The 23,749-nt window shown below is 44.9% G+C and overlaps 1 protein-coding gene across 3 annotated transcripts in view; it reads right to left on the reverse strand.

Annotated features, from left to right (window-relative positions):
• The window catches only part of SLC6A1 (solute carrier family 6 member 1), a 61,124-nt gene that overhangs the window by 20,563 nt on the left and 16,812 nt on the right, over positions 1-23,749 (reverse strand). For 2 of the 3 annotated variants that reach the window (XM_039701019.1, XM_039701016.1), the window contains exon 1: positions 23,262-23,446. The exons of the other annotated variant lie outside the window; for it this stretch is intronic. The gene's annotated coding sequence lies outside the window, so the exon portion shown is untranslated. Of the gene's footprint in view, positions 1-23,261; positions 23,447-23,749 lie in introns of those variants that run through there. 3 annotated transcript variants of the gene reach the window in all.

The raw sequence follows: 23,749 nt of genomic DNA on the forward strand, positions 1-23,749 counted from the left end.
ATTTATTATATTCTTTCCTATAGATCGCCTATGAGTTTACAGAGAAAAGAATTTAAAAAAACCCCAAAAAACCCCCAAAACCAAGGAATAGCACTTTCCACCTTTAGTAAGGGGTTAAATAATTAATTTAGAATGTTCACTAATCCAAAACAATCTCCAAGACCCATTGAAAATATTATTTCCTAAAGATATCCTATGAGCCTACAGAGAAAAGAATTTAAAAAAACCCCAAAAAACCCCCAAAACCAAGGAATAGCACTTTCCACCTTTAGTAAGGGGTTAAATAATTAATTTAGAATGTTCACTAATCCTAAGGGGCCTCCAAGACCCATTGAAAATATTATTTCCTAAAGATATCCTATGAGCCTACAGAGAAAAGAATTAAAAAAAGAAATCAAGAAATAGCAGTTGCTACCTTTAATAGTAGGTTAACTGTAAACTTTAAAAGTTCATTGTTAATCCAAAACAATCTCCAAGACTGACTGATTGTATTTTGTCCCTATAGATCTTCTATAAGCCTATCGAGAAAACAATTAAAAAAACCCAAACTCCAAGGAATACTAGTTGTCACCTTTAATAGTGGATTAATAGTGAATTTAGAACATTCACAATTAATCCAAAACAACCACTGAGACCCACTGATTTTATTTCATCCCTATAGATCTCTTACAAGTCTACAGAAAGAATTAAAAAAATAAAAATCAAGGCATAGCAGTTGCCACCATTAACAGTGGATTTAGAGAGTTCACTATTAATATAAAACAACCTCCAAGATCCACTTATAATACTTTGTCTCTATAAATCTCTTACAAGTTTACAGAAAGAATTAAAAAAAAGGTGAAGAAACAGCAGTTTCCGCCCTTAATAGTGGATTAATAGTGTGTTTAGAACATTCACTATTAATCCAAAACAATATCCAAGACCTACTGATTATAATTTTTCCTATAGATCTCCTATGAGTCTATAGAAAGAATTAAAAAAAGGAATCAAGAAATAGCAGTTGCCACCATTAATAGTGGATTTAGAGTGTTCACTATTCACCAAAACAATTCCCAAGACCCATTTATTTTATTTTTTTTCTACAGACCTCCTATGAGTCAACAGAGAAAATAATTTTAAAAAATCAAGAAATAGCAGTTGCCACCTTTTATAGTGGATTAATACCGATTTTAGAGCATTTACTATTAATCCAAAACAATCTCCAAGACCCACTTCTTATATTTGTCCCTGTGAATTTCTTATGGGTCTACAGAAAGAATTAAAAAAAAAATTAAGAAGTATCACTTGCGACCTTTAATGATAAATTAAACAGTAAATTTTAAAGTTCACTATTAATCCAAAACAATCTCTAAGGGGCACTGATTACATTTTGTCCCTATAGATCACTTACAGGTCTACAGAAAGAATTAAAAAAAAAATTAAGAAGTATCACTTGCGACCTTTAATGATAAATTAAACAGTAAATTTTAAAGTTCACTATTAATCCAAAACAATCTCTAAGGGGCACTGATTACATTTTGTCCCTATAGATCACTTACAGGTCTACAGAAAGAAGGTAATAACAATTTCAACTAGTAGCAGTTGCCATGTCTAACAGTGGATTAATATTAAATTTAGAATGCTCACTATTAACCAAAACAATCTCCAAGACCCATTTATTATAATTTTTCCTGTAGATCTCTTGCAAGTCTGCAGAAAGAATTAAAACCAATTTCAACTAATAGCAGTTGCCATCTTTAACAATGGACTACTACTGAATTTAGAAAGTTCAATATTAATCCAAAACAATCTCCAAGGCCACTTATTATCCTTTTTCCCATAAGATCTCTTATGAGTCTACACAAAAAAGAATTCAAGAAATACCAAGTAATAGAAATTGCCATGTTTAATAGTGGATTAATGCTAAATTTGGAATGTTGGCTATTAACCAAAACAATCTCTCTGATTATACTTTGTCCCTAGAGATCGCTTAAGAATCTGCAGAAAGAATTAAAAAAAGTAAATCAAGAAACAGCAATTGCCACCATTAACAGTGGATTTGCAGTGAATTTAGAAAGTTCTCTTATCTAAAACACCTTTCCTTGAAATGCTCCCAAAGGAATTAAACAATAAACCAGATCAAGCAACAGGATTTAATCCTGGGTGATGATGTCAGGTTTTACCTGTGGTTATAATTAGCTGTTAATGTAAGACAAATGTTTCACCAAGCTGAAATTGTCAGCACAGTGAGTGACAGCCTGCAATGGTCACCCCTCACTTCAGTTTCCAACCATTTGTGGACCTTCTAAAACATCATTGCTGTTGCTAGGTACACTTTCAAAATCTAAATAAAAGAATAATCAAGGAAAAAAATATGCATCATGAAAAATGACCTGGGGTATTTTAATCAACTTTGAAGTGCTTGTGGCTCCTTCAAACTTCCACAGCGCTGCTTCAGCTGGAAAAACCACACTGAAATAAAGCTTTTCATGTCTTCTGTGACCCATCCACAACCAATTTATTGTCTGTTTTCTCTTGGTAACTCCTTTTTGTCAGCCCAGTGCTCAAACCAGGGGCTGCAGCACAGGAACCACTGGCCAGGGGGAAGAAGCTGCACGTTGTGTTGGTAACACTGGGCACGAGGTCAGGTAGACATCAACAATAATTTTATTTACACATTTTTGGAAGGGAGGATTGAGGTTATTAGCCATTCATTTCTAATTGAAAGTTATGGTAAAAGAAAGATTAAAAAATATCTAAAGGTTGTGTTTTTCTTTGAATTGTTATTTCTGATCACTGCATGATTATAAAGCCATGTGCAACTATTAAAAGGAAGTTTTTGATTGGAAGCTGTAGAAAATCAGCTGTAGGTGTGGTTGGAGTGAGGAGAGAGCAAGGATGGGTGCTTGTAACCTTCCTTCCTGTCTGTTCCACTTTAGGGTGGGACTCAGAGAGGGAAAATCCATCTCTGCCTGCGTCCTCACAAGCCCTGTGTACAGATATCTCCCTTTTAAAACCCAGTTTTCCACATCCCACGCCCGTCCAGTCTCCTGTACCCAACCCCACCACTCCCAGCTGTGCTCAGCATTCCAGGAAAGGCATTTCCTCATGCAGGAGGAAATTGGGATCATGGTGGGGGCAAAAGAGGGCTCCCCCTGGGAGAGCACCCCGAAACTGGGAGCTGCCATGCGTGGGTGGCTGCAGCCAGCTGCAAGGTGCAGCCCCAGATGTGCAGTTTGGCAGCCCCAGATGTGCAGTTTGTCAGCTCCATCTGCTGCTCAACATCCAGAACTGAACGTGGCTCTTCTCAGCCAACACAGCCTGGATGAAAAAAAACCCCACCGGGGTGTCCTGGGACTTTACAAACAGTCCTGCACTAGATTAGATTTGTTCCTGTTGCTGCAATTTGTGTTTGGTTTGGGCTTTGTCATCAGCAGAGTTTCCAAGCATTGGAAGAGGCTGAATGTGTTAAGGGTGAGTGGAAAAAAACCCCAAACCAATGTAAAATCCCCTTCCAATAACCCAGCACTGCATGGAGAGATCCACATGCACATCTCTTGTTTGGTTCATCATGAGGGAGAATGTCCTGCTCCCAGGGATCTGGCCTGGGTCAGAACAGAGCAACCAAACCAGGAGGAACAGGGGTGGCAGGAACAGGGGTTGGGAGGGACAGGGATGAGAGGAACAGGGATTGAGAAAATCAGGGACTGAGGAGAACAGGGATTGAGAGACCAGGGAATGAGAGGACAGGGCTTGAGAGGAACAAAGATTGAGAGGAACAGGGATTGAGAGGGACAGAGATTGAAAGTGCAGGGATTGCAGGAACGGGGATTGGAGGAACAGGGATTGCAGGAAAAGGCATTGAGAAGAACAGAGATTGAGAGGAAGAGGGTGACAGGAGCAGGGATTGAGAGGAGCAGGGATTGAGCCCCTCAGATCTCCAGACAGCCCTGCAGGTGAGTGCTGGGCATGGAGCCTGTCCAGCTGCTCCAGCCCTCCCAGGCTCTGCAGAGCTCTGCTGGGCTTTAAAGCCTCTGCTGAGTGCACAGAGAAACTCAGCTCAGTGCAAGGCTGTGACAAAGACAAAGCAGAGGGTTAGTTAGGAAATCTTCAGGAATAAAGCAGGAACCTCCTGGAGGAAGGAGCCCAGACCTGTTTCAGCACTTCCCAAGACAGCCCAGCACATTTGTGTCAAGGCTGAGGGGTGGCTGGCAGGCAGCCTGGGGCTTTTTATGTTAAAAGATATTGAAAGCAGTGGTTCAAACAATCACCTGGGGATGTGCTGCACCTTATGCCACCACACAACCACTGCAGACACCACAAGTATCCCAAAGCTTGGCAGCAGCAAACCTAGAGCCTCAGCAGAGGCTCCTTTTGAGAGGATGCAGGTAGGGATTGACCAGTTTGCTTCTGTGCTGCCCTGCCACTGCTGGTGCCATCATTCCAGCTGGCACTGGCACTGGCATCGTGCATGGACATTTGTGCATTTATGGTCACACAGCACATCAGCTTCAGACAATGAAGAAATACTTCAATTCCAGTTTGGAAAGTAGGGGTTTTTCCAAACCATGAAAAGTAACTTTCCCCAAGCCTGAGAAATAATGATAGTAAATTACAACAGCGGAAATGGAGTCTAACCTCCAGTCCACACTCTCCATACACTGCAGTGCTTTATGACTTAAAAAACCTGGAAGAACTGGCAGTGCAGCAGCAAAGACCCTGGGTACACGCTCTCTAATCAGATTAGGCACGATCCCACAGCACTGGGATTTAAATTTCAAATTGCTCTGACATGGAATGGGACAGAAAGACACTTATGTAAGCTCCATGGGCTGGCCTGGGCAGGAGGAAATACAAATTGCAGCTGTCAAGCAGCAGAGCAGGTACAGCACTCACTGCCTTTGTGGGGAGGAGATGGAGAAATCCATTAAACAACTCTGGTTTTGCTCCCCCATCCCTTCAGGCCAACCCTGAGTGTGCTAGGAAGGGCACAGCAGCTTCCCACCACATTCCTCAGGGCACAAAAGAGCTTCCTTGACTTCAGTTACTAGGGCTGCTGAGCCAAGGGCTGCAAGCCCTCTGCACCAGGGGCTGGATCCCAGCTGGAGAAGAATGGCCTGGGAGAGCCAGGCTCACATAGCAGCCAAGGGCATGGGCACTGCCAGGGAAACTGCAACAAAGGCAGGGCCACTGCACAAAAGCATTTTTCTCTCTCCTGGACTGCACGAAAGTGGCTCGGAAGAGTGGAGCTCATGAAAGTGAACAGCAAGATTGCTGTCATCTTTCACAGGTTTTCTTGCTTGTGGCAGCAAAAGGCAGGGAAATATCTATTTGTGCACGACCAGCTGTGCAAACATCGCTGCTCAGGATGGGGCAGGAAGGGGGGCAGTAGAAGGAAATGCATCAGATGCACTCTCCAGACTGTGGTGCCTGAAGTAGGACGTGGAAACTGATTTTTAACATGTGTATATGAATGTCAGCACTGACAAAAGCAGAACTGTCCATTTTGGATGCCTGAAACTTCTGAAGAGCAGAGATCCAGTGCCCACTTCTGGAAATCCCAGCTCCCTTTTGCAGGTTTCAAAGTCACCTGCAAAATGTCACTTCACCAAACCCCAAAGAGTACAAATTTGTGAAAGAACCAGAACTGCAGAGTTAAACCTGGGAAAACCTTCTCTCTTCTGGCACAGCTTTCTAATCCAGCTGTGCTGACAGAAAAGATATCAGAACTTCAAAATCAGACCCCTGTGCACATCTGGGCCCCAAACCCTGCAGAAAGGAGCCTAACAGGGCAGGTCAGGGCTAGGCTCGAGGGAGGGCTCAGTGCCACAGGCAAAAATGCTGCTGATTGGTGGCCAAATATTCATCAGGAGAAGGCACCACCATGGTCTGAGCAGCAGAGAAAGTTCTTCTCAATTAATTCTCTACTGATCAAAACCCCAACACTTCCAAGGCATCTTTGCCCTTCTCCACACAGGACACGCTAAAAGCAGGAAAGGCTCCAATCTGAGGCAGATGTCACAGGCCAGAAAGGAGGTGTTGGAACAATTTGGACAAGTTTTGCCATTCCTGCTGCTTCTGCAAGGTTCCAGATTAATTCACTGTTTCATTTATTTTATGTGATCATGCAAGTCCATGCCTAGTCCAAGCAGGATGGTAGAACCAAGCTGTATCCAGCAAATATTTTTATTTAAAACAAATTTTGCGTGGATGTGGAGAATCCACTCCCATCTGAGTCCAGCTCCTTGGTGCAATCTGAGGCTCCAAAGAGCAGCACAAGAAGGAAAAAGGGGAGGATGTGGCTCAGTTAAAGCCTGGCAGAGGGGAGCCCACACTCAGGTTTCAGACATTGGCTCCTTCCCTGATCTTGGTAGCTGAGCTCCCACTGAGGAGGTGCTCAGTCAGATCCCACCCTGCCCAGGCTGATGGGCTGGACTTCCTGCACAGCCTGGTCCCCAAATCCTCCAAAAGCATCTTCAGCAGCAGCCAGAGGAGCCAAAGTGAGCCCCAGCCTGGGAGAAGGGGTCGGTTTGGAGGTGAGGGTGGGAGGTGAGGTGGAGCCAGTGCAGGGGCCCTTGGCAGCAGCTGGAGGCTCTGTCTGCACAGTTGGGGCTGAGCCAGATGTGGGGCTGAGCCAGATGTGGGGCTGACAGAACCAGCTTTGAGGGGACAATTCCTGAGGCAATTCCTGCTGTGGGGAGCCTCAGGCCGGAGAAGCCAGGCAGGAGGGAAGTTGAGACTTTGAGCACGAACTTTTCCAAGAAAGGAGCCACTGGAGTGAGCTGGGGTCAAACAATGGGTGAGACAAAGCCTGGAAAGGAGCAGCAGAAGAGGCCAATGGATTTCCCTCTGTCCCTCCTTTCCCACACAGTGCTTGGCACAATGTGGGGAAAAGACAAGAATGTGTTGGGAGGTGACAGGACTGTCATGGAATCACTGCGGTTGGAAAAGCCCTGTGAGATCCTCACATCCACCCCTGACCAACCCAGCAGTGCCAAGCCCACAGTACACCTCTGTCCCCAAGGGACACCTTTTAAATCCCATTAGGGATGGTGACTCAGACACTTTGCAGTTCACGACAACCTTTTTGGTTATGAAATTTTCCCAAATCTCCAATCAAAATCTGCCCTGGAGCAGCTTGAGGCCATTTTTCCTCCTCCTGTCCCTCTTCCCTGGGAGCACAGCCCAAACCCCCCCGGCTGTCCCCTCCTGTGAGGAGTTGTGCAGAGCCACCAGAGCCCCCCTGAGCCTCCTTTTCTCCAGGCTGAGCCCCTTCCCAGCTCCCTCAGCCCCTTCCCAGCTCCCTCAGCCCCTTCCCAGCTCCCTCAGCCCCTTCCCAGCTCCCTCAGCCCCTTCCCAGCTCCATTCCCTGCCCTGGCCCCTCCAGGTCCCTCTTGTGAGGGGCCCAGCCCTGCCCCAGGGTTCGGGGTGGTGCCTCAGCAGTGCCAGCACAGGGGACAATCCCTGCCCTGCTCCTGCTGCCACCCCAGGGCTGGCACAGCCACCACTGCCTCCTGCCCACCCAGGCACAGCTGGGCACCCCTGGGCACCTCTGGGCACCTCTGGGCTCGTGTCCAGCCTCTGTCCCCAGCAACCTCAGGTCCCTCCCAGCCAGACAATTTCCCTTCAGGCTGTAAGACAGTCCATGAAAGCTTCTCTGCTTGCTCCCATTCTAGCCACCCCTAAGGAAACAAATTTCATCTCTAGCCACACAGCAGAGGCTGCATGTGAGGGAAAGAAAGAAAATAGTTTCCTAAAAATAACCTCTCTTGCCTCTCCTTAAAGTCACCAGCCTTCCTATAGCACTTGTCTGTCTCTCATGGGATGCAAAATTGCTACAGGAATCCAAAGAAATCGTATTTAACCGTGGCTTGGAACCAGGCCCACCACCCCCAGGAAGGAAAAGCAGCTGCTTTGTTTTCCAATCTTCACGTGCAAGGATAAAAGAAAGACAAAACCCAAAAGCCACAAAACGTCACCAGAACTGTCCGAATTTCTGTGGCATGTAGAGATTCCTGAGGAGGCGTCTGTACAATTGAGAGCCCAAAGAACAGGTATTTACTCCCCAAGTCCAGTTCAGGGTTGAGATTTACCATTTTCTGTCGCTCTCCTGGTACAAAATTCCCTCTTAATGTAAAGATACAAAGGTCTAACCTGCAGAGAGAGCTTGTCTCTTACACAGTGTTGCTGTCAAGGACATATTCTGGTTAGCTCCTTAAATAAATATTAATCACTTAATCCTCAAAAAAACCCAAAGTTTCATATTTCTAAAGAATTTACTAGCACGTGTGTAGTTGTGCAATTATAAGGGATTCTATAATTAGCCTGAAAAAAACCCCACAGTAAAAGGAAAGAAAAAACCACACTAAAAGAAAAGAGAAACAAAAAAGACATGCAAGATGCAAAATCATGGAAAGTGCTGGCCACATAGCCCATAGCAAGGTTATTTCTGAAAGACAATGGATTTTGTTCTTCTTGTTAACATCAGGGTCAGGATACAGCAAAACACACTTTAACCACAAGTGCAAAATTACCCTGACAATCCTGGGAGCCCGCGGGAGGCCCATTGCAAAATCTACAATATTTTCTTGCAAGCATGGAGTGATATGTAAGATTTATTGTAAGATTTTTGTTTAAAATAAACAATAGATGCTGGAAGGAGAAGCTTTTTCCACTCAATATGGAATTGAATCAAAACTAACTGATAATCTGTCCCTTACAAAGGTTTTACAACAATCAGCACCAATTCCTAAATCCATCCCAGTAGCTCTAACAGGCAGGGGGTGGTTATAAACTATTTTGAGTGTATTTCTCCTCAGCCCACATTAGCACCATCTGCTCCTACTACTTCATATTTACACACCACAACATTTTGGGCCCAGTTTCAGATAGATTTCTAGCAATTTACAACAGAACCAAATGGCTCTGGGGTACCTGCTTGCTTTGGTGATTCCCACCTTCTGGAATGGTGTTTCCTTTGCTGTTTGCACTGTTGTATTCATTTGCAATAAAGTCTTTGTCACAATTCCTATTTTTAGCTTCTAGACTGGTTACATATAATAAACATAATAAATATATATTAATAATGTAATAAATGTAATATAAATAATATGTAAATAATGTAAAAATAATGTTAAATAAGGTAATAAAAGCTAATAAATATAATAAAATATAATAATCACCATCTACTGCAACCACACATGCACTTCTAGTTCCCACACAGTAAAGAGGATGTGATTTAGAAAAGCAAGGACAACATTCCCATGTTTTCTTGGAATCCTGGTAGTACTTCCATCCATCTGTAGTTTAATGGAGCAGGGTGATAATACAAGTTATTGCTGCATAGAATGTCTTTGCTCCTTGTTCTTTACGTAGATTGGGTGTCATTCTTTAGCCCTAGTTGGTATTAATTGTTGTTGTGCAGAGCCCAAGGCCTTCCCTGACAGCCCACACTGGTTTGCAGGCAGAAAATGCAACACAGAGAGGCTCAAAAAAGGACACAGCTGGTGCCTAGAAAATGCAACATCTGGGGATCAGGGAGAGGCTCAAAAAAGGACACAACTGGTGCCAGTCAGCATTGGGGCTGATGTACCAACAGGTTCCATTATCCCTCTGCTGACACCCAGGAAATAACCCAACATTGCTGGTCCATCCTGGCCACAGAAACAAAGCCAAATTTAGTGGAAAAATGGATTTCCTGCCCTGTGCTGAACTGCAGAAATTAAAGATTCTCACCCGCAGGTACTGCCAATCACAAGATTTGCTTCCCTACTCCCATCCCCTTGCCTTTGAGGAGATGAGGGTGATGAGGAGCCCACCCACCTCTTTTTCCTGCTGTTCTGCACCTCTTTTTTTGGCCTTTTTGGAGTTTGTGCCCAGGGGAGCTGCTGTGGGCAGGAGTTGGGCAGTTCTGACTTCCTGCCTTGGGGGCATTGAGCTCTGGGGCCCAGGGAGCTGCACAAAGGCCGTCCTTGGAGACACACCAATGCAGGAAGCCAGCCCAGAAAAAGGGAGCAGCAAGTACTCAGAAAGGCAAAGTAATTTGCCCAAGCAGGAGGCTGGAGCAGAATTTAGAGCAGAATTTCTTTGCGTGCCAGTGCAGTCCCTTAACCTTCAATAATAATGCTGCTACACTCTCCTAACGGCCTCTTTTCATCTCCAGCATGTACAAATGACTAAGTATGAAAGACTTTCTGCCTTGTGGAAGCAAATAAAGGCAAATAAAAGCACATAAAAGCTCCAGCAAGGATCACGGTTTCTGGGAAAAAAAATAAATCTCAGTGTAAGTAATTGGGGGTAGTGTTTGTTATTTAATTTTTCCCAATCTCTCAGCTCTGTGCCATTTCTCTTCCCAAAGAAGAGAATGCCCTGGCATGCCAGAGCCAAGGTTGCTGGCAGGCAGAGTTCCATGAGGGAAAAGAGATGGAAAAGGTGGTGCTGCTGCCCTGCTTCTGCTCTGCCAGAGCCCAAATCTGCCAGAACCAGGCCTGACCATCAGCACCAGGGCTCAGCAGTGGCTTTGGAAGCCTGTGAGAACCAGCACACTGCCTAAATTATTTGGAGGTGCCACATCCCTGAAGTAAAACATTTCCTTTGGTGAAGACATGATGTGAAAACATGATATCCATCACTCTGCCTGCCTTCTGTATGTGCTGCTCAGTCCCCTGGGATTTTGGTTTGTTTGAGGGCTGGAGGCAGCTCCCATCTGTTACTGTGGAATTTTTTAAAGTGTTATTGTTTTGGGTGAGAGTAGGTGGAACCACATGTCAGAATGCAGCAGAAGGAACATCATTCCAGCCTGAATTTCTCGTATTTAAGGGAAACTCTGACTATTGATCAGCAACCTGTGAATGGTTCCTGCTTTGTGTCAGCCCCCACATCACACACAAGAGCTCAGTGTTGATGGGGAGCAGCAGACAAGGCAACACTGAATGCTTTCACCAAGATTCTAAGGCAAAAATCCACAGAATCTGACCCAAACACCCAGATTTTCACCAAATGCTTGGTGTTCCTTAGCCTCTGATTCCCCACATAGCTCCCAGGGCCCAATCAGGCCAAATTTAGACCAGACACTGTCTTAAAATGGATCTCTACTCCGAAAAGGTTGTTGGCTCTTGATGCTTGAAAAGGGGCATCTTCACCATTGTGGGGGTGAGGTGGAGAGAGAGAAGTAAAGTTTTAACAGTGTTTACAATTCTCTTCATTAGATTTAAAAATATTACCCAAGCTTCAATTTCATGCTTAAGAATGAAGCCACCGGGAGAAGAAGAATATTTTCTGTACAGCAATGCTGAAGAAAAATTAGAGCTTTGATGATCACTTCAAACTCAAGTAGAGCTTCAAAATCATTGATAAAACCAATAGAATTTGGGCCACAAAAATGCTGCATTTTTGTTCTGCATGTCTCCCTTGTGCTTCTCCTGCCACCTCCAGTGAGTGCTTCAGATTTTGGGGATATCTGAGTTTCTCTTAAACCCAAAACCGCTGCCTGAAAGTGCCAGGGTCGAGTTATTGTTCAGGGGATGACATCTTGGCACATCTGAGATCAGATTTTGTCTGTGTGACTGGGCAAGTCACTTTGGTGACATCCAGAGGGGGAAGCTGTCTGCAGCTCCCAGACCCACCCACCAGGCAGGATCCACGGAGCTCCAGCATCAGAGTGAGGGCTACAAATACATTTTGACAAACAGAACTAAATTATTCCCCTTTTTCAGAGGCTGGCTGTGCCACCTTCATGCAAGTCAAGCTTCTTTCAGTTTCTATAATTTTGTTGGAATTTATCTTTTTCTCCCCAACTCCCACAAAACTCCTTCTCCAATTTTAGCCCAGCTCAAGGCCTGCACTTCCCCAAGCCTGGTGGAGAGAAGGCAGCTCTGGCAGATGCTGTTTCCTGGTTTACAAAGCCTCTTGACTGGCAACAGCAGCTGCCAACACTGCTCATCCAAAGGATTCTAATTTTGGGGCTTCCTCTACATTTTAGCTCGTGGCTTCCTTAAAACAGCCCTGGTTTCTGAATAAGAAAAGACTTTATATTTGTGATTCTTACATGCAGTTATCATACAGAGCAAAGCAAACAAAAAAGGGCTGCAGGCACATGCACATGTTAATGCAGTTAAGACTCTGGGCAAGAGAAATTGGAAAAATCAGACCATTTTGGAGGGGGTGCAGTAGAGAGAAGAAAAGCCCTGAATCTGAGGTTACCCTTTTCAGATATAGCTCCAAGCTAAAGCCACATTTTCTATCTGTTCTGTTTTCTTTGATCCTCAAACTTCAATCCAAACCTTCAGGTTTAAATGGGATTTCAGTCTGAACTAAAAGCAGTTTAAATGGAAACAAGAAATTCTTTTCCCCCTCACCCCTCCTGTCAAATCAGGAATTTGAGGCCGCAATATCGAGGTGCTTTGCAAATCTATAAAACTTTCTGCCTTGAAGTGATAAGGACAAACAATCAGGGCACTCACTTTGAGGGTAGGAGATAAATAGAATAATTTGGGGTTTTTTTCAGTTGACAAAAAAGGAACTATAAAAGCAATAAAAGCAAAAAGCTGAATAGAAATTTGAGCATTTTGCAAGGGGTCAGTGCATGAAAAGCAGTCCGTGCTGGTTTGGGCTGATGGCTCAATTGCATGACAATGCCAGCAGGACAAGGCTTCACGCCTGTCCAGGAGGATTTCCAGCCTCCCTCAAGACAAGCACTGAGGTCAGGGTCTGTTCTAAAACCTTGGCATGGCTCTGAAGGGAGCACAAACGCGTTTGGGGGGATTTTGGAGCCCTGAATCCCAGCCGTAATTCCCGTAACACCAACTCAGCAGCACCTCAGATCAACTTCCTGGAACTAATTGGCCTTTAGGAGATCAAACCTGCTCCTGAATTCTCCCATGGCAGGAAGGCTCTGCTCGCCTTTGGGCTCCACTCTGTGTTTGTCAGGTGCCCCTGAGGTCTGGCTGCAGCCCCTGCTCTCATTTCCTGCAGCTGTCTGGAATGTCAAGCCCTGGGAGAGGGAACTTGGGATCCCTTCCTGGAGGAGTCCTTTGCTCCAGCGTAGTCTGTGCTGTGGCATGGTATTTATAAGGTTAAAAATGCACCTGGGTGTTTTTTACCTTGCTATATTGATGGTTTAAATAGGTTTATTTTGAATATATTGAAGTATCATACAAAGATTTCCAGTGTGGAGGTCATGCATTGAAACCATCAGCAGAATTTTGAATATATTGAAGGTTCATTTTGCATATATTGAAGTATCATACAAAGATTTCCAGTGTGGAGGACATGCATTGAAAACCATCAGCAGAATTTTGGTTTTACCTCTCTGGAGCTGCAAAGAAGCTTCGAAGCTTTGCTGCTTTGGGCAAAATAAATCTCTTGGACAATCTCCTCAGGCATGCCTTGAGTATCCACTAACAACTCTCCTTGCTTGGGACCATTACAAATACCTGCCTCTCACAGCAAGTCAGTAATTTCAAACACAGGACAAAATGTCCACTTTGCTGGCTGCAGTGTAAACACAGAGTAACAATTTCCTGCCTCATAAAGGACTTGATTTGTGGGTTTTATTTATTTATTTATTTTTTATTTTCAGCAAACTTACCAGCAGACATGCCTGCACCAGCAGTGACATTGCTCAGAGCTGCCAACCAGCTGGAAGGGTCAGGGAGCCACACAGCACCAAGGGCTGGATTCTGCCATGGCTCAAACCTGCTGCTCTTATCACACACAGAGATAAGGCACCATCAGGGCTTGGAGGAGAACTCAAGACAATCTGGCAGCAAAGGTTAATTCTGCAACCTGAGAGCCACTGTCAGCATCTGGGACAATCTTCCCCTCGCTCTGTGCTGCACAAGAAGGGCTTGGAGCTCTGGAACTCCTCTGCCAGGGATGCTGAGGCCACACTGGAACAGAATTAATTCCCTGGGATAATTAGCAGGAGCCCAGAGCAGCAAGCAGGAGGAGGAAAGCAGGTCCCAGACAGAACAGGGCACTTGGGGAAGTTCAGTGCCAGGTGAGTTCCTGAGCAGGGCCAGCAAATGCTCTGAGGAGAGCAGAGGTTCTTGGGGAGCCTTGCTGGTGACATGGCAGCTCTTGTCCAAAGTGTTAAATCCTCACTTGAGCCCACTGATCATCTCTGTTCTAAGGGGACAGCTGCTCATTCAAAGGCAGAAATTGATTTATTTACTCCCAGCCACTACAAAACACATATTCCTTGATCTCTGGGGCATATTTTTCACTCTGAAGCCTTAGGAGGCAAACACCTTCCTCAAGGAGGCAAAGGAGGGAGTTATTTTCCCCCACACCATTTGTTTGAATAATAAACCACTTGAGCAAAAATATGACACATGGGAGTTTTGATTTATTTTTTCCCCTGGAGGAGATTAGGTTAAGCTTGCCTTTTTTCCAAAGGTACACAGTTCATCAGCAAGAAGTTCAAGGAGAAAAAATGTGTTTTCGTATCGGGTAAGAGTGCACACAGTGCTTGCCTTGCTCTCAAAATGGATGAGTCTGCAGCAAGCTGCAGGACTGACAGCTTTATTTTCATCTGCCTGCCCTGATAGAGCATATCAGGAAACATTTTTCCAGATCCACACTTGAGGATTTGAACATTCATACTGAGACCACTTTAATCTCATTTGATTCTATAGGAAAAAAAGAAAAAAAAAGCCCACTCATATATGTATTTAGTTGCATCAGATAAAACCTTATTTGCTGCAGCAAATAATTTGGTCTGGTGGTTTTTTCCTTCCCCTTTTTTTTGGGGAGCTACTTTTTCTCCCCCTCAGACTTTCACAGCCTTCCAATTGCAAGGTTTGTGGCACTTGCCGAGGGTGAAGGAATCTAATTTGCTAATTCAATCATCATTTGCAAACTAATGACTGTGAGCACGTATAAAACCAACATTAAAATATCTGAAAGAGCAGCCATGGTGGGGAATACATTCTCAGAGTAAACAAAACTACCTTGCAACTGAATCACTTACAGCCTGAGCATATTTCTGCTTCAGGAATTCAGTTTCTTCCTGGACAGCAGCTTCATTATTAATGAAATTAGCAGTAATAAAACCAGAAATCAAGCCTTCTCCACAGCTGGGCTTCTCCAAGAACTCCAGCTGGACTGACTTTTGGGTTAAGGCAGCACAACAGGAAGAGTAATAAACCCCCTACTTCTCAATCAGATTCACCCAAGAAATGGCATTTCTCAGTGTTTTTCTTTAAAATTCCTCAAGCTTTCTAAATTCCAACTCAGAGTAAAGGACATATGTATGAAAATAAACAAGAAACTCAATGTGAGCCAACAGCAACATTCAGTTCTCTCTGTTGACATTACTTTGGGACAGATCTGTAGTTGATAATCAGCAAAAATTCAGTTTCCTGAAGCACACCTGGAAATCCTGCCTTTACCCACCTGTAAAATCTGCCTGTAACCCTGAGCTGGCAGAGAGGATCCTCACTGGGAAAAAGGAATGTACAAATAGCCCACAGGCCTTCCATTCAGGTGGTGCAAATGACCCCTAATCTCAGTGAGTCCAAATTAGATTATTGTGCCAGAACTTCTCCAGTGGAGAAGGAGCCCTCAGGCCATCACAGATGCAATAATAAATAAATTTATTTGAGAAAACAGCCTGAAAATAGGGGTATTTTTTTTGGACAGTCAGGAAAATGTGTCTTCTCAGCTGCTTTTGGATAATAGATGAGGAATGTTATTTATCAGCAGGCATCCAGTGATATTTAGGATAGATTAGCAACTACTCCTTTGCTGCCACATCGTAGTACATGTTCTACTGCATGCTTCCCTTCATGGATTTCACTTTATCCCACCCCAGGGGCTCCTTGGGATCGATGCACTCCACTTCCATCAGCACCTCAGGACTGCCCAGACAACCTTTCCAAGCAGGAGTGAATTTCCAGGTAAGTCCATGGAGCAGATCTTAGAAAAACATGTATTTTCACACTGGAACAAGTTCAGGAGGCATTGATCTTGCATGATGCCTGTGAGTTCTCTCAGCAGCAGCAATTCCTTCCTGCCAGCATGTTTCAGAGGGCAAAAATCAATGGAGGAACATTTGTCTGTTTTACAGCAAAAGCAGAAAAAAAAAGAAAGGTGAAGTGGCCACAACCACCTAACAGGAACTGATTAAGCTGGAATGGGAACCTGGTCCAACATTCAAACACCTGAAACAGCAGCTGTGGTGGAGAACACATTCTCAGAGTAAACAAAACCACCTTACAACAGAAGCATTTAAAGCCTGAGCATATTTCTACTTCAGGAATTCAGTCTCTGACTCTAGAGCACAAAGTTTTCCACATTTCCACAATTTTTTCCCCACCCAACAGGCTCTGGAGGATCAGGTGGCTGCAATCACCTCCAAGGGCAGCCTCTTCCCACCCTGAGCTCCTGTGGAGAGGAACATCCAAGTTTCCAAAGGTCACCATGAACTTCAAAAGAGTAGCTGACAAAATGCCTGTCCTCCTCCCCTCTCAAAACCAGAGTGCAATTTGCAGTATCCAAAAGATTTGTCTCACCAATCCCCACATTTTGGAATGAGAATTTCAGCAGCAATTGGGTATCCAGATCTTTGGGGAGATTTTGGCCTCTGAAGTCCGTCTATCTGTGCCATAAACAACTTCCCTCTTCGCCTGTGGGGTTTGATCAGAAGAGGGCACGCTGGAAATAAGCTAAAAATCAAAGCAGTGCATAGAAAAGCTTTGCAGAAAATAAACCTGGAAGGACCTTGCTAATCCCAGCCCCAATAGAGGTTTCAAATGCAAAGCAAAAGGAGCCCCCATTTAATACCAACCACCATTTCTGCTTTTTTACATTTCCAATAGAGGTTCCAAATGCAAAGCAAAAAGATCCTCCATTAATTATCAACCACCATTTCTGCTTTTCTACATTTTATTTTTCATATTTGATTGAAAATACTTCAGGGCACACTGAAGGAAGGATGGTACAACTTGAAATTCTTCACAGAGAAGCTCCAGAGTGCTGGTGGGAAGATGCCAGGTCTCACAGAATCAGCACCAAGCAGAGCATTCCAGCAGCCAGGCAGTTAAAAAGGCTCAGAAAACGCCAGCTCAGCTGCCACACACAGCCCTGTTGAACAAGCTCATCAAATTACCCACTGGAGCATTTCCAGTGGCCCAGCTGACTTGCTGAGCTGGGGGATTTGCTTGGCTACACTGGCACAGGGAATTTCAGCCCCATTTCTGTGTCTACAGCCTGTGGGACTGTTGAACAAGCTCATCAAATTACCCACTGGAGCATTTCCAGTGGCCCAGCTGACTTGCTGAGCTGGGGGATTTGCTTGGCTACACTGGCACAGGGAATTTCAGCCCCATTTCTGTGTCCACAGCCTGTGGGATCTGCTGGCACAGGGAATTATAGCCCCATTTCTGTGTCTACAGCCTGTGGGATCTGTTGGCACAGGGAATTTCAGCCCCATTTCTGTGTCCACAGCCTGTGGGATCTGTTGGCACAGGGAATTTCAGCCACATTTCTGTGGCACAGCCTGTGGGATCTGCTGGCCCAGGGAATTTCAGCCCCATTCATGTGGCACAGCCTGTGGGATCTGCTGGCACAGGGAATTGCAGCCCCATTAGGGTTGCAAACCTGGGGGATCTGTTCCCTCCATGGATATTTGCCAGTTCCTCACCGTGGGGCTGTGGTGTGCAATAATTCAGTGCTGGGATGGGGCACACAGCTGGAAAATGCCAGAGCAGTGCAGGAACGTGCTGAGCCAAGGGAAAGGATCCTGCCCAACCTGCAGGGAGCAGGCAGATACCGAGCTTTGCTCAGGGAGTTGCTGGTGAGGACGTCACTGCTCCCTTCCTCACCTTTCCTTTTCCAGCTGTCCTGATGAGAAGTGGCTGCCACAGCAGAAAGGGGGAAGGAGAGGGGACTCTGCCAAAGGCAAAATAAACACCCCTGTAATCTCAGGAGTGTGATTATGGACCACACTTCAATCTCAAAAGTCCATCTTGTGCTCTTTTTTCAGGCCTCAAGCATCTGAAATGTCTCTGAATTACCCTTCTCCTAAGGGCAGACTGCTTTTCCAAGAAGTATTCTGATCAAGAAAGAGAGATAATAATATTTTTCTTTATTTTTATTCTCTCTTCTGTCCCTTTTGCCATGCAGAAATGACATATTTTTGAATGCCAGGCTCTGACATGCTTACTGAAGCAGCTCCCAGAGGATCAAAATTTAAGGTGACCACCACACTGATCTCAGCTGCTAAAATGCAATGTTTGGGGGACTAAAGCCCTTCAAACTCCCAAAATCCCAGCCAGTTCTTACTGACAAACAGACCTGCTTGCTCTCTGTTGAAAATGTAGCTCGTGGCTTGGTTTTGACTGTGCTTCACAACCCTGACAGGTGTTCCACACTTTTTGTCCCACTCCTTAAATGTCTCCATCCACTTGCTGGTGGGACCAACTTGTTTGGAAAGGATTGCTCAGACCCAGCAGTGGGAATTCTTTGCTGCCACCTGATAAGGCAGCAGACAGCCCCAGCTCAAAACCTTTTTGGATTTCAGTATGAAACTAAACAAGTGAAAAAACAAGCAAAATTTCTTTTTCCAAATGGGCTTTATATTTAACCTTCAATTATATTATCTGTGCCATAAAAGTGGATGTACTACTGTAATTATACACTCAAAAAAGGCTGCTTAAAATCTGAAATGATTGCACTGTTTCATTGCCTTGCTGCTTTAGAATATTTCCTTTCCCAAACATCTCCTACCCTCAGTCCAAGGGAAATGTTAAAGGTGACAGGATCTCTCTGAGCCCTGAATTTCCCTCAGAAAATTGTACTTTCAGGTTCTACAAAGCCAAGAGGAGCTTAATTGCCTGCAACTGCAATTCCAGCCACTGCAAATCATATACAGCTCTCCCATGAAAGCATTAAAGAGCTAAGACTTAATTAGCATCCCTGATTAAATAGCAATTCATACAGCCATTATATCTTCCAGTTAGGCAGCGCAGTGCTCTGGAAAAGCAGAGAAGGGGAAAAAAGCCACACACACACTTCTCCTCTCAATGAAAAAATTCACCTCCACCCACTTTCTCCAAACTCCATCCTGGGAAATGTTCATTATTTACCATGCTAGGCACACTTTGAACGCTCCCAGGCAGAGTTTCCATCAGCAAACTCTGAAAAAAAACCTGTGTGAGAGATCAGAGAGCCCCTCAGCCAGCCTGCAAAGGCAAGGGCAAGCACAAGAGCAGCTCAGGAGAGCAGCATGAAAAGACTCCCAGGGCCAGTCACGTTCCTGCAGCCTGGGGGAGGGAAGGGGGCTCTCGGCACAGAAAAACCCACAGTGCTGATGAAAGTCTCCAGACCAGGCATTGCTCAAGCTCTGCTCCCCTTCTGCCCTGCTTCCACGTCACCATTTCACACACAGCACGGAGGAGAGGATCAGCTCCTTCCTGGGACAGCTGGGATGGCAATTCTTCACCCCCCTTGCTGTTGGGGAGTGAAGTGATGGCAAAAGGGAAGCAGGAGCAATACTGGGAGGCAGAGGCACATCCAGGGACACCCTCTCTGTGCTGGGATAGCACAGCCAGGGGTGGATTTATGCTGGACTAAGGACTACCCACCTTGCTGTTGGGGAGTGAAATGATGGCAAAAGGGAAGCAGGAACATACTGGGAGGCAGAGGCACATCCAGGGACACCCTCTCTGTGCTGGGATAGCACAGCCAGGGGTGGATTTATGCTGGACTAAGGACTGATATTGTGAGGCAGAGGAAATCCCTTGGATTAGGAATTTCCAGGCCTGAATATGATTATTGCCCACTTAGTTCTCCCCCAAAGGTGCTGCCTTGCCCCTGTTTTTTGCTGGATTTGGGAAGATCTCCAGACAAAGAGGAGCAGCATCTGCTGCAGTTTTTACCAAGTGGATCATGCAGCACCAACAACTCCTTCTCTCCAGCCAGCTCCCACCCTGGCTGTGCTCTCCAGACTGGAAGGATCATTCCAGCCCCTTGAGAATCTCATTTTATGAAGTCAAACAGGAAAACTGTACAAGAAGCAGTGGTGGGACAACAGCAACAAAGAGGTAAGGAAAGGGAGCAAAGTAAATTTGTACCACATGTGCAATTATATCATAGAACAACATTTTATCAGGACAGGTGCAGGATTAACAACACTGCTCCTCTACTACAGCAGACTTTCAGTTTTCACATCAGGAAGACAGATGATTTGTGGCTTTTAATGAGACTTGACAAAGCACAGGGTCAAGAACTGACCTGGGGTCCTACCACAGTGCTCCAGGGGAGCACACTGAGATTTTGGTAGCTTATCTCTCAGATAAATTGAGAATTACAATGCAGCTATATTCCTTCCCTCAGCCAAACTGGAAATCTTAGCTACATGAAAGAAGTCTGTGATGAGGATAAATAAACTGTCACAAGACAAGACTCCAATAAATTATCCAGACAGACAGAACAAAGACAGATGGGATATAGGAGGAGAGGGAGTTGCTGTATTTAGTGTCTGAAATGTCATTTGGATGCTGCTCACTGCTAATGTGCCTCCTGGGCCTTGCAAAGTCCTGCTCCATTGGCCTTCAGAAAGCCAGAGGTCAAATTTACATAGAATAATATGAATACTTGCTCATATTTGAACAGTCCCTGCTTCCTGCTAAAAACATTCTCCAGTAACTTTTCTGGAGCAAATGTGTTCTCACAGAGCTCAGCAGTCCCTCCCATGCACCCCACACTCCTGTGCCTTCTCTGGCATTCCCCATTTCTGCCTCTAGTCCCATCCCACCTATCCCCATTCCAGAGATCTTGGAGCAGTGTTTTTTCCACTCCTTTTTTCCATCACTCCCAAATCTCACCCAGCTGTCTGATGCCAATACTCAAGGCACTGTTTGCCCCCTGCTGCACAGCCCAGTTCACCTCTGGCTCTCATTTCTGCAGCTTAGCCACTGGCTCCTGCTGAGGCAACAGCCAAAATTTTTGGATTTGCACAGCTCCAAAGAACTCAAGGCCATCACTGAACACACAAAACAACTCAGAGATGAGTGTGGAGCAGTTTTAGCTGTTTGCACTGTAATACATGACTGCTCAGTTGAGGAAAAGCTTGGAACAACATATGGTCCCAATTACCTCTGTCCTCCTGCAACCAATACTTCTCTTTTCCAGATACAATTTATCTGTGCTGCTTGGCAGCTCAGCTGGCTCCCCTTCTTCTCCTGAGGAACACAACCACATGCAGATGCTATTTATACACTGGGCAAATTATTTCTGCAGCCATATTTTCCCAATACAACCAGCCTCGTGTCCCATCCAAAAGGTGAGAGTCATGATCTGTGACTGTGAAAGATGCCTTGGCACTTCTGGAAAACTAAATCCACAGTCCTGGCACAGTGTCAGCTTTGTAATTGCATTCTGTGGACCTGTGGTAGCTCTTTCCTAACAAATAGCTGATGAATTCCACCCCAGAAGTGACTGGGAGTCAGTCCCAGGTTCCAGGAAGCTGTTAAATCAAAGAACAAACTTCATAATGAGCACCATAATTATAAACCTTATTTTTCTCATGGATCTGTCCTTACAGGTATTTTTATGCTCTTTTTCAGCTCCCACAATCCCTTCACAATAGCTGGGCTCAATAGGAGTCACAGGAGGAAATCTCTTCCTCACTTTGTGGTTGAAATGCTGGTCAGAAACCTGGGGAATACAAATGGCACACGAAACCTCATTTCCCTCATTTCCCTCACTCCAAGCAGCAGCTTGGGAGTGCTCAGTTACTTCCCATTTAAAACTTTCCAAGCCTTGGCTGAAGAGAGAGTCCCACAGTGCCAAATACTGACAAACAGATCTGAAGGGGAGCGAAATGTGTTTTGGAAGAATGAATTCAGGTTTATTTCCCCTTGCTCTGGTTTTATAAGGTGCATTGTTGTATTTAGGAGCAAAGGTAAACAAAAAAAAAAAATTTGCAAAAAGCCTTTGCAAAACAGCTTTTTTCTAGGCAAGAAAAAATCCCTCCACACATGAAAACTGCTGCAGAAATCCCTAAAAATGTCAAATGTCTTTCTATCCTATATCTTAGGGTCCATTTAATTAATACAATTTGAAAATGACCACAACATGCTATCACTTAAAAAAAAAAACAGAAACCCAAGCCAAGCATTATTATTGCTATTATTATTTTTATTATTGTTCTTCACCATATTTATAGTACACCAGTGGAATATCCTTGTTCAGCTTATCAATGTCCACAAAAAGCCCCAAACAGGGGAATTTTGTGGCCCAGCTCTGCAAGCTCAGCCAGAATGTGAAAGAGAAGAGGTGTTTGGAGCATCTCCCATTCTGTCACCACCCCCCAGGCTGCACACTTGTCACAGTGCCATGTGCTGCCAGGTACCCAGCAATTTGTTGCAAAGCAGAGAGCTGGATGCTCAGTAACCCTCCTGAACTAATTTTTCTCACTCTCTGGAAACAATTTTCTAGGCCATCTATCTGGGAATGTCACCTTCCTAATGGGAAGCAAATAACTGCTGCCTCCTTGAGCTCCTGGAGAACACAGCTGAGCTTTACTTTTCTTTTTATTAACAAGCTACAGCAGTGATGGCACAGGAAAAATGTGTTTTATTCAATACTTTAATCAACACTTGATGAGAATTACGTGCTTTCCCTCTTTAAATGTAACTTTGTGACTTTTTTTTTCTCTTTATACTAAAATGGGTAAGTTTTGCTTCAAACTGGTGAGATTGATGCTTGAAGTTAAGGTAACGCCCCAGAAGTTTAACTCAGCTGAATAACAGGAGAAAAACTTTGAGCCATGCTTCCATGAGAAACCTGCCAGGGAGGAGACGGATCCATTATTGGAAATGCCTTTTTATTTGCCTCACTACAAAGGCTTCCACTAAAAAAAAGCAAAACACAAAAAAAGCTGAGATGTTCCCAACTGGTTAAAGGTTTCACAGCAACTGGGAGAACCCCAGTGAGCACTGAACTTTTCTGGGTCCTGTGACTGGGAACATGGAGAGAAATACTCAAAATACAATCTTACTTCAATGAATTTTTAAAATAAAACTGAAAAGATAATATTGAGTACCAACATTTCTGAAAAAAATGCTGAGCCTAATGCAAGACTAGTGAGCAGCACTGCCCTGCTCATGCAGAGCTCCTGGGGGAGAGCTACAGGAATGGGGAGCAGAGGAGAAAATTCCCTTCCACTCCCTCCACTATCCCTGGCTCTTGGTTGGGAAGGGAAGGAAGGAGAGAAGTAGGAAGCAGGCAGAATATTATAAATATTATATGTATTATATATTATATATATTCCTTACCGGCCACAGAGAATCCCAAGGCAGCTCCTCATTCACAAGAGACCAGACCACCTCTCTGCCCCATCAACAACCAGTTCCCAGAACCCTGCACTGACTCCTTTTCCAATTTATTTTTTTATTCACCAATTAAAGTCAGTTCCCCAGGGGCTCATCCACCTCCAGAGCAGCAGCAGAGCTGTTTCCCCACAGCAGCACTGGGCTCTGGAAGGTTCCCTGCCTCTTTTGTCCCAGGATTTCAAGCTGGGAACACTGTGGTCTCACAGAGCTGCCGCCTTTCTAAAGGAGCTGCAAGTGTTGCTCAGGCTCCGGTCCCAGGAGTGCATTCACCCTCGGTGCTGGGAGCCCTTCCCTCTCCCCTCGGGAGGGAAGTTCTGAAGGACTGGAGGCCAAATCCTGCTGCCATTGTTGGGGCTCTCAGAGGTCCCAGCCGAGGGGAGGCCGCGCAGGCCCCGCGGCTCCTGCAGCCCCGGGAGCGGGCGCTGGGGGAA

Source organism: Passer montanus, unplaced genomic scaffold (assembly GCF_014805655.1).
Source record: "Passer montanus isolate IOZ18808 unplaced genomic scaffold, ASM1480565v1 scaffold147, whole genome shotgun sequence".
Classification (NCBI taxonomy): Eukaryota; Metazoa; Chordata; class Aves; order Passeriformes; family Passeridae; genus Passer; species Passer montanus.